The sequence below is a fragment of the Chiloscyllium punctatum genome, chromosome 38, assembly GCF_047496795.1.
Source record: "Chiloscyllium punctatum isolate Juve2018m chromosome 38, sChiPun1.3, whole genome shotgun sequence".
Classification (NCBI taxonomy): Eukaryota; Metazoa; Chordata; class Chondrichthyes; order Orectolobiformes; family Hemiscylliidae; genus Chiloscyllium; species Chiloscyllium punctatum.
Genome location: NC_092776.1, coordinates 39,716,456 through 39,728,391, shown reverse-complemented (window position 1 = coordinate 39,728,391; position 11,936 = coordinate 39,716,456). Strand labels below are relative to the sequence as shown.

The window sequence follows — 11,936 nt, the reverse complement described above, 5'->3', positions numbered from 1 at the left end:
CACACAATGGCAATATTGTTCATCAGATGACAAAGTTTGACACAGTCAAACACAGTAATGAAGGAATATAGGGCAGTGAAAACATTATTTGAGCATGGCAAGTACGTATTCCAACATCTAAGGTAGTAGGAATTATACATATGTTGCTCATGTAGGTTTGACCTTTGCACTGAAGCCCTGAGCATTGTTGTCAGCAGGTCACCTTTGCTGCTCAGTAGCCATTATTCGGTTTGTTATAGCTGTTGAGATGTAGCTGGCAGGCAGGATTGCTACAGAATGACAGCTTCATGATGACTGCCAGGATACTGGGCATGAGACAAAAGACTGCAGATGCTGGAATCCAAAGTAGACAGGCAGGAGGCTGGAAGAACACAGCAAGCCAGGCAGCATCAGGAGGTGCAACAGTCAGTGCTTGGGGTATAACCCTTCTTCAGGACTCATTGCTTACTTGGCCATCTGCTCTCTGAACAAGAGAGAATGGAATGAGACAATCGGTCTTTGTACAAAGTGACCTGTCTTACATAACAACGGATGAAATAAAACTGTATGATGTTGGAACTGTTGACTGTTTTTCCCTGGAAAGAGCCAGATTCATTCATGATCAGGGCCACACTTATAGAAAACAGCAATGTGGTCCTTTCCCTGCTCTGAGGTTTTGCTTTGGCTGCAGCAAGTGGCAGATTTCCATGCCGACATCCTTACTGAAGCACAGACATCACAGACATTGTTCATTGCTAACGTTTCAGGGATCAGCTATTGCTTGTTTCTAAGAGCCCTTCGTGCTCTTGTCCTCCTCCTTCTCCTTAGTCCAGCAGCTTGTCTTGCTGTCTGTGCCCTCTGCTTATTATCCTTGTGTGTTGTAATTCGAGCTGCATATGTATGGTGGCAACTGCTTTGTACAAATGCTTTGAAGTCATGACCAAGTTCATCAGTAACGGCCACAACACCCCCTATATAATTTAACAAATCTAAACATCTATAGAAACCTTTGTATAATTGTAGCAGTTACCACTAAAGATGTACCAGCAACCAAGCTGAATAAATCGATCATGCTTAATAATGTTGGTGAGGGAGGGGAATCATCCCTGCAGCTTCAAACATGTCTGGCTATGAATGCCTCAGGGATAGCCTGATTTGGACAGTTCAGCTCCAAAATGGCAGCACTGGCATCAAATCATTTCCTGTTCCTCTGATGCTGCCTGAACTGCTGTGCTTTTCCAGCACCACTCTAATCTAGAATCTGGTTTCCAGCATCTGCAGTCCTTGTTTTTACCTGGCATCAAGTGAGCATTACGCACTCTTTATGTTCATGATCTGCTTCTCTGTATACTTTCAACGGATGCTCACTGTATACACTTAAGGCATCTCCCATATGGCAATTTAAGTCTAATTACAATCTAACAAAATATATGAGCCACCAATTCAGTTGTTGCTTCATCATAAAAAAGCTTGCTGGACCCTGATTGACTGACTGTGTAAGGCTGCCATGTAAATCATCTCAACATGTTATTGTGAGCATTTTGATGGGAGTAATTAGGATCTGATAAGCCACTGGGAGTTACATTCGCAGGAGGTAAGTCAAAATGTCAGAGGAGCTCCTGCCAGAGTATTTGTAAAACAGACTCTGTTTACTCAACAATGTGGGAATCCCATGTAATGCTGATTGCATTGTAAATGTATTTATATTCTAATATATTATCTTATCTTGCTCTTTTCATATCTTTCAACCATTGACTTGCTTAAAAACTAATTCAAAAGTAGTGGCAGGATAGAAATTCTATTGATTAATTAATCTGGAAATCTATCACAATAGTTTTTTTAAATCTAGAATTTCTATATGGTCTCATGGGAATATTTGATAAGGGAATTCAAAATTGTGTAGATCTAAAAATTTATTGTGGACTGAAAGAGTGCAATAAAACTTGAACAATGTGCCATGGTGAGATCCCATCAGAACAACTTAACATTAATATGTATTCAATTAATTTACATTGAAATAATTTATGTATTTTTAAGAAGAGCTCGCAGATACAGGTGCAAGAGTTCTGCTTTCCGGTATTAATATAATCTTCAATGCTCATGTTCACATCTGCAAAGTATAACTTCCATTAACAAGATGTACAATGGAATGATAAAGGGAAATTTGATTCAGTTGTTGTACATACGATAATTGCAATATTGGGTTAGACCTGTCTTTACATTCCTCCTTATGAATGCCATTTCGGTGGCAAAATAGTGTCCAACCCAAGATACACCATCCAGCTTGGCCTACGGTGGATACATCATTGTGGTGAGGACATTCTCACAGGCATCAGGAAGTAAGTATCTCTGGTTTGATCCCAGATGCATTTCAGCATTTCTTTTCCAAGTAACTTCCTTTTTTGAATAACTCAGTTGAACATATGTTCAGCAGCAGAAAGCAACTCCAACCGGCACTATTTGAAAGGATCAAACACCAAAATCAGGTTAGTTGCTGATTAATTTATAATGCCGTTGTTTGAGTTTGTAGAATTCTTGGCAGCTTTAAAAATATTAGTGTAGCTGACAGGGAGGGGTGCTGTCTGCAGAAAAGGCTTGATTTTGTCTTCATGGGTTCTAATCAGATCACATTCTCCACTTGTGGGTGCTCTAGTGACTACTTCCCTTGGGCTGCAGCACAGTGAGACTGGGCTGAGGTATCACAGAACACAAGCTGGTTGCAGTGGGAAGTTGAGGAGGGGTAGAAGCGTTTCTCGGTAGCAGGCTTCTGCCTGCACCTCAGTTGCCTCGACTAAAGTCAGAGGCACTGTGTGTGAGTTATCAAAGATTAACAAAGGAGGTGCTCACAGAACTCCGCCACCTCCTGCAATCTTGGTTAGAGACAATAAAACTGGAATCCAAAGTAGACAAGGAGGAGGCTGAAGAACACAGCAAGTCAGGCAGTATCAGGACGTGGAGAAGTCACGTTTCAGGTGTCATCTTTCTTCGGGATTGTGGGGGGAGCTGCAGATAAAGTGTGTGGTGGGGGCAGGGTGGTGAAGTGGGGATAGGTGAAGATAGAGGGTATGACTTGGTTGATCAATGGGAGGAATGAATCCGATTGGTGGCAGGGAGCAGTGGAAGGGAGGGGGAGGGGCTGGGAAGGGAGTCAGGGGATGGGAAGGGGTGTGCAGACTCAGATCAAGACAAAGGAAATCCTGTCAGTGACTATGAAGGTGACATGGAATTTGTTTGCATTTTGGTATCTATTTAACTTATGGCAATGGTATCTCCAGTTCCCTGCACCCAGGAGATTTAAAAATTCTTTATGTCGGTAGAGGAGATTTTATTTTGTTTTCTCTGATCATAGAAAGTAAGCAGGGCATATAGCTGGCATTACCAGGGTAGTGGGTTCCCCTATGATGCAAGTGCATTGGGCTGTTTTTATGCTTTTGCAAGCATTATATACTGTGTGTAATATGTTCTCTAGTGACAAAATGTGTATTAATTGAATGTGCAGTTGATGTGAAACCATGCCCAGTTTGTCATGTTGATGAATAAATCCAAAGACATTTACAGTATTCAGTCCTAGTCCGGCACCAGAGATGACTGCTAGATAACCAGGGCTATTCACTGAACACCAAGCTCATGATTCCACACCTCAACCCAGCCACAGTGTGTGTCATAATGACAACTGTTTTGCCAAATGAAGTTTCATTGTGTGAACCATTGGAGTGCTGAAGGAATGGTTGTGTGGCCTCAACTGCAGTCATCATTGAAGTGGGTTTCCAGATTGTGATTGTCTACTTCTCAGTGTTGCCACTATGAAAGTACAGCCCATACCAACAGGGAGGCAGTGAGCAGCTCCGGAGCAGGAGATGGAGGTGGAGGAAGAGGAGGAGCAAGGGAAGAGGAAACCAGAACACCCTTTGCCGGTCAGATTGTTTGTGGTCACCTTCGGCTCCACTTGAACACAATACAAAACCTCACTCCACAGTCACAGACTTAAACATCCCTCTTTCACTGATTATCACAGCATCCACTTGGCCACTGTACTGGATTAAAAGCCATGATAAAACAAACACTTCAAATTAATGTTCACCAACAAGTCTTTCAACATTTTATGCAAAATTCATCCAATTACCTTTGTAAATTCCTTTAATGCCTGTCATTAAAGTGTCATTTTCTGTCCTATAATTTACAAAATAATACCTCACATACTGATGAAAGGCTGTTGACTTTCATTCTCTTATGCACAGACATGGTGGTGGGTGTCCAACCTTGGATAGCACCAATATCATGACTTCAGTCTGGATTTCTAAAACTGATCTCAGACACTGGGTGGTTTATGCTTGTACTACAATGGGAGCTGGAGCATCAGTCAACAGGCAGTGAATCATGGTCAGGCCTGAACATATTTTCTTTGAGCTTGCTACAATTCCACGCTGGAAAGGATATTCTTGACACTCTGTGTAAAAGGCCTGTGCCAAGTTAGTGCTGGACCCAAGCTCTGTGGAGCTGGCATCTACACTGTCCTTCCTCTATGTTGGGATGCTGATCAGTCAGGACAGTGACAAACCATTCTCTATGTTGGGATGCTGATCGGTCAAGACAGTGACAAACCATTTTCTATTCTATGCTTGTTTTCCAATTTCTGAGCTTGTGACTGTGAGCGTGAGATCAAATGATAGTCACTTGTCATATCCTATTTCGGAAGATGCACTGGTTCTGGAGCCCCACTACAGCTGGGTCATCACAAAATTTGAAGATTTAATCAAATTACACAAAGTCCCCAATTTTCCTGTTGGAACTACATTCTGGACCCGAAAAGTTGACTTTTGCTTCTCTCCACAGATGCGGCCACAACTGCTAAGTTTTTCCAGCAATTTCTGATTTTGTTTCAAATTTCCAGCATCCACAGTTCTTTGGTTTTCTCATTTTGTGCAATTTAAAGATTGTTTTATCTCATTTTTAATGACAAGGTAATGCTGTGGAGCTCAGCGCCTTCAGTTCATACTATTTATTTGTGAGCATGTTGAGATGCCAAGCAATGGCCAGCTCCTTCTCAAATAGAAGCAAAGTACTGCAGAGGCTGGAGAACTGAAATAAAAACAGGAAAAGCTAGTGAATTTCAGCAGGTCGAGCAAAGACTGGGTAGAGAGAAACAGAGTTAATATTTCGAGTCCAAAGTGATTCTTCATCAAAACTGTTGCTGACAGAATGGGAGGAGGAACAGATAGTACAGTACCCAGAGCAAAAGGTGAAGGGAGTGTTGGTAGATGAGGGATAAGTGTTAATGGAAGGTGTGAATAGCAAATATATAAGTTATCTCTGCTGAGACCAACGCATGGAAATGAGACATGGACGGGGGCGTGGGGGTGGGGGGGGGTGGTTCATATGGGGTTGGGGGTTGGTTGTGGGGCAGTTGGGGATGGTACTAATTGAGCTGGGGGGGGAGTGTGTTTGAAAGGGGGTGTAATCAAAATGGAGAACAGTGTCCATGGTCTGAACTTATTTAACTTAATGTTGAGTCCTCAAATCTAGAAGGTGCCTCAGTAGAAAATGATGTGCTTTTTCTCCACCTTATGTTAGGCCTCAGTGCAGCAATGCAGCAGGCCTAGGTCAGAAATGTTAGCATGAGAGCAAGATGGCGTAATGAAGTGTCAAGTGACTAGAAGATCAGGTCATTATTATGGACAGAATGGGGGCGTTTCATGTTCACTTTGATTCTGTCTCCACAATTTCTCCACCAGCAGTTTCTGTTTTAATACCAGTTCCTTCTTTATATACCTGGAGATGTTTTGAAGCCACGACATGTCAAGTGCCACATGTCAATGTAAAATACTCTTTTAAATGAGAGCAGAAAGTTAGTTGCTCTACACGGCTATTTCAGATTTCAGGAGAGCCAGGGCTTTGCCAAAAGAAACAATTATCTTCTAAGAGACCATAGTATGTCCTGAAAGGGAATTGCTGTCTAATTGAGCTTAGAAGATGCATCTTTACACCAATTCAATGCTGAGGGCTGAATCTAAGATTTTTTTTGGCTAAGTGTCAGTTCCATTGAGCTTCTTGGAGGCTTTCTGTCCCACAAGATCTAATGAGATTTCTCATTGTACCTGACTTGTCTCCACCTCTTTAAATACAGCCCTCGTCCCTGTGGAGCTGCTTTTAATCGATTCCAACCCCATTCTACTACTTTCTCTGCATGGAACAACTTGCCATGATGCACTATTCCAGATTGGATTGGCATTCCTGGCACAGGGGTCATCTTCAAACGTCTCTGTTAGTCTGGAGCTACCTTGCACAGTTCCTGATATTTGCCCCCAGATGTGGCAGAGCAGGGAAAATTAGCACCACACTTTGTAGGTAGGGACTTGCAAGTCCTGCTGAACTGGGTGGTACAGCGGCAGGATGTCCATTACCCCTCAGATCAGCAGAGGAGGCCATACACCAGACCAAGGCCAGACTGACCCAAGGATGCCACATGGGTCAATGTAGTCTCAGTGATCTGGAAGAATGCCTAACAATGGAGGAATAATGTCAATGACCTTCTCTACTAGCAAGTGTTCCACCAACTTCTCCTAAGACCTCACACTCGTTGTCTCTGCTACTGTGTCCACCCTCCTCCAAGTCTCATGTTCTACCACTCTCACTATTGACAGCAACACCTTCTCTCACTTACCCTAATCCCTATATCACTAAACTTCCATGACCTCTGCACTACCTACTCACACAATTGGGACATCTCCCCAACTGTATGAAAATTAACAGCTTTGGCAACCACTTCTATGTCCCTAGTTACCCACTCTCTCCTATTCAGGAGGAAAACAACCCATTGTAGGGCAGAACGATCAAGATAAGAGATGGGCTGCCTAATATTCAACTCCTCAGTCCTTTTATGGAAAGCATCCTGAATCAGACTATGTGACTATGTCCAAGCCCATGGACTTGGAAGGAAGACTGTTGTGGCAGGACCCCCTTGTTTTGGCTGAAGACTGTTGACAACCATAACAAGCTTCCTGGCTTTGATTAGATTAGATTAGATTAGATTGCTTACAGTGTGGAAACAGGCCCTTCGGCCCAACAAGTCCATACCGAACCTCCGAAGAGCAGCCCACCCGGACCCATTCCCCTACATTTACCCCTTCACCTAACACTATGGGCAATTTAGCATGGCCAATTCACCTAACCTGCACATTTTGTACCTGTGCTAAATGAAATGGCAATATAACAATATTGAGAGACAGGCATCTCTGGTAGAGGGGCAAGGCAGGGTTGCTGTGAGATTCCAGGGTAGGCTCAAAATGAGCAAGCATTCGTACAGTGAGCAAGCAGCCTGATCCAGTCCAGGAGCTGGGTGCATATTCCTAAGTGTCCTTGCTGCAGCATTACAATGATAACTATCATTACACCCCTAAAGTGCAGCATTGAAATGCAGAAGCATCCTGTAAGTGGATCACAGATGGGTGCATGAACATTCCTAGAGGCTGGAACATTTCAGATGCCAATGTCCATGGAAGTAGGGTGTATGTGAAACTAGTGTCCGTGGAGCATACGCCAAGATGTTTGCACGGTCATCCAGCATAGGATTCCTATGGAGCAAGCAGTGAGCTCAAGTTACCTCGTACCTCCTGTGACTTCTGTATTGTGAAGTTGTATGTTAACGTGGTGAGATTTGCTGTAATTGAGGCTGTTATCAGGCAATAATCTCCTGTGCCCAAACCTGGAAGATGGCAGCGGCAGTGTAGGCAGTATCCGGACTATTGTGCCCAGGCCTATCCTCTTTGTCTATATTTATCTTCTTTTTCTTTTTCCTTTTCCCTCTTCTTTTTTCTCAAACTTACCTGATAAAAAGAGCTCTTTGGTGGGAAGGTGGCTTCAATGGGTTCAGGAGTGGTTGTAGCGTCTTCCGAGGCAGTGTGGCTACAGAGTTGGTCGGTCAACCTGTGAGGCCTGGAGTGGGACTGTTGCTCTCGTGTGGTGTAAGCCCCTGGAGGCAGCATGGCGTGGGTTGTGAGTCCTGGACCGGGTCTGTAGAAGTGGAGAAGGAAAAGCTCAACTCTGTCTTTAAGTTATTTTTGTTTTATTTTATTCTAAGTTAATGTGAATGGCACCTATGTATGGTGATGTTACACACTTTTCACTGCATTTTATATTGAATGCATGTGACAATAAATGATTCAATCAAATAATAAGCAACTCTTGCCCGGGTGTCCTTGGAGAAGGAGCACGCGGTGTCCACCAACACCCTGGAGTTGTTCAGGGAGAGGTGGGCACCGCAGGGAGTGGAGTGCATTATTTCCCCCTCAAACTCTATTTTGATTTAATCCCTGCCCTCCCCTTTACTGTTTGATCACACAGCATTGTCCTTTTGTGAAGGGCACTGCTTGTCACTGGCCACTCGGCTGTTTTCCTATCTTGCTGGTGGTGGAAATTGAATAAAGATTCGTGCACCTTGTGTCTCTCACTGTGTCTCACACCTGCACACACAAACAAAAAAAAAGCAACTCTTTGCTATCTAGCAAGAATCGCACCTCGATGTCCAGAACTTACATAAAAGAGTATTTCCTGACATTGAGATGTACCTTGCTAGATTTCTCACATGATTCTGACACATTTTGCACCATAGCCCACATCATTCAGATTCCAATAAGATTCTGCCATGGGGTTTTAAAGGACAGCAGTATTCTCTTACAATTAAAAAATGCACTGTGTTTAGCATGGTTCTGTATCTACTCACTTGTTATGAATAATAAGCATTCATTCACAAGACCAGCTCCAATGAAAGACCATTGACCTGAAATGTTAACTTGGTTTCACTTTATTCTTCTCTTCTCACCCATTGAATAATTTCAGTATTCCCTCTTTTTTATTTCAGATTTATTGTCACATGTATATAAAAATACAATGAATGGTGTTTTACCGCATGTTGTTTGTAAAGTGTCACCACGCTCTGGCGCCATCTTGAAACACTGAATATAATGCAAGATTTTACTGCATTGGGTTCATCTTTCTCTCTTCTTCTTGTTCCTCCTCTACTGCTCATCAAGTTGCTGCTTGACATCAGCCAGAGTCTCTGTGATGGGCTCTCGGGTCTCTGCCATCACAATCGCGACCACCTCATCCAAGCTGGAGCCATGGGCCTGGGGAATGAGCAGGTTCCTTCCCTCCTGATCCCCATCTGATGCTCCTCCAGACGCTGCCATCAGTCATCAGGCTCCCTTCTGCCGATGCTACCACTCCTTCAGGCACCTGGGTCTAGCTGGGCACCTGGAGCCTCGGCTCAGCCTACAAGTCCGCGTCGGGGCAGTCAGTCCAGGACCTGCTCATCGGTTGTCAGGACACCCCGGTCTGGGGTGGAACTGTGTCCCACTCTTCCTGGCATTGCTGCCACTGCTACCGCAGGCCTTCTCCTCCACCTGTCGCTCTCCATGTTTTAAAGAAAAGAAAATGATAAAGAGCAAATGTTAAAAGAAAATAAGAGAAAGAAAAGGAAGAAAGCAGCTTTGAGCCGTTACGCCTGGGTTTGGCCCTGTTATTCCACCACCATCTTGATTGCGGGGTGTTAGTATCTGTAATAGTTTGCTTCTGCACTGAGGAGCTGGATACGTTTTGATTATCTTTAACTGAAGCAGTTAAATTTCCCTCACAAACTGAAATAACTTGGAGGTTTCTAAAGTGTTCCTTTCTTTTATGCACAGATCAATTTGAAAACCGATTTGCATTTGTTTGCACCCTCTCTTAAGTGAATGATTACTTTTAAAGTACTGTTGCAATGTGGGCAGAGACAGTAACCATGTTATGCACTGCAAGATCCTACAAATAGCAATCAGATTACCAATCCAATATTCTAATTTTTCAACAATATTTATTTGAGTGATAAAAGTTGCCTATGGTACTGAGAGAGCACCCGTATCCAAGTTACTCCAGTTGTCTCTTTAAGTCCATCTGAGAGGGTTGGCTGGACCACGGTTAAACATCACATCCAAAAGACAATGCAGAATCTCTTGATTCTGCACTAAGCCTAGATTCTGTGCTCAGGTTCTGTGCAAAGGGTTTAAATCAACAAGAGTGTCCTTCCCTTGTTGCAGGTGATTGGTTAGGACATTTGAACACATATCTGACAATCGTTCCCAAGAAATTCTAGGTATTGTTGTATTCTGAAATATAAATAAAACTGAATAAGAAAGCCAAAGCAACACAATAGACAAGGTTCTTTTTGAGGGACCTTTGATTTTCCTGAAAAAGTCATGTCAATACAAAGACTATCTCTTAACTTCGGAAAGTTTGCAGATTATGTAACATATAAATATCCTGAACAGAAAGACTCATATATGTGACAAAGTACAGCGTTCAACAACACTTGGAATAGTAAGAAAATTTCACCTAATGTGAAGATGGGGGAGTTCCACTGAAAACCCACTTAACTCTGCATTACAGATGGACAGAGTGCGTGTGACATTTCAGAAACACTGCAGTCTTCTGTAGAAAATTACATTGGGAAACTATTACTAGGCTTGCCAGTAAAAAGAAAAAAAACTTTCCATTGGTTGATAAAAGTAGTAACTGATGGAAGTCCCTCCCTTCACTGTGGGTAATGGAAAAAGTGATGTAGGAATTTTAGTATGTGAACAAGTATGCACTATGTGACCTCTGTTCTTATGTTTCTAAATTTACTCAAACATTCGGGCCTAAGAGTTCTCAGCATTACACACTGTACTTTTTATCAAAGGTAAACTGAGTTATAAACTGTTCATTGTTCAATTCTATAGAACATTTCCGAGCTGAATGATGGAAAGAGTACTTCCATTAACAACACATGTTTCAGATTTTCTCACAGTTGTCCTAATTATAGTAGGCAGTCAGATTTACATCACTGAAGAAAGTCGAGCCAGATTTTGGAGCAGCCGTGTGTACTTCAGCAAATGTTCTCCAGATTACAGTCGAATCATTTTGCGAATGTGAAGCCACAAGATGTTCGTGATTTATTTATTTTTAAAAATTAGGCCACTTCTCTCCTGTGGAAATTGCTGACCCACAAAATCTAATCCTGGATCCTCCTGATCCAGCTAAGATCCATGGAACAATCCCTGGAGGAATTACCAAAAATAAATGACATGGGAACCCTCCTTTAATCAGCTCCAGCTAATTAATGAAAATTGAAATGATTTCATGCTTAAATTGGACTACTTTTGATAATTGAAAATGTAAATAATATTTGGCTGCTTGTGGTTGGATCCATCTGTGCTAGACTTGTCAGCTCATAGTCATGATTATTATAAAGTAGCATTTTAAACATGGCTAGGTTTCCCTAGTTTGAAATGGTTAACACCATTTCTCTTCCCCTTCAAATGTCAAGATTTTATAAGCAGACCAAAGTTTGGCTGTTAGCCATTTAGCTAATAATGAAGTTATCAGCTAAATTAACCCTTTAAATAGTTTGTGTCCCTTACAACTTCCAAAATACAGAAATGTCTTCTGCCATACAATATTTGCAGAATCCCTGATTTTCAATACAACTAGAGTCATGCATTTGTTATATAACTTTTGAAAAATAAGTTGGAGCTGTAATTGTGAGATAAAAATGGAAATGAAAATCTGAAAAACAACCTGGGCTTTCAAATTTAAACACTCACAAATGTTTACAGGATATTAAAATGCTATAGGTTGAGGCAAAGGAAAAATATTGTAATACCCATGTAATAGTAGCAAGGCAGAAACAAGGCTTTACTTCAGTTGCATCATTAGTTTTTTTTAGTATTAATTTGATGTGTTTCTCAGTTTTCTGACTATACACAAGGAATGGATCTCAGTGTTCAATGGAAATTCTTTTAAGCTTTCACTCATTGCCTTAGGGCTTCCTCAAATCTTTGCTGGTTTCATAAGACCAGTTAATAGTTTTCCAAATCACATGTACATTCTTGTGTCATGAAGTATGAACTTCCAGTGTGCAGTGACAAATCTGCTTCCATTACGTG

At 42.1% G+C, this 11,936-nt stretch overlaps 1 long non-coding RNA gene across 1 annotated transcript; it reads right to left on the bottom strand.

The window, feature by feature from the left end:
• Positions 1-8,821: 8,821 nt before the first annotated feature.
• On the bottom strand, positions 8,822-10,431 carry LOC140463728 (uncharacterized). The gene is made up of 2 exons (XR_011954759.1): positions 10,345-10,431; positions 8,822-9,385 (listed from the first exon to the last, which is right to left on the bottom strand). It is a non-coding gene; the product is annotated as an uncharacterized lncRNA (long non-coding RNA).
• Positions 10,432-11,936: the final 1,505 nt, after the last annotated feature.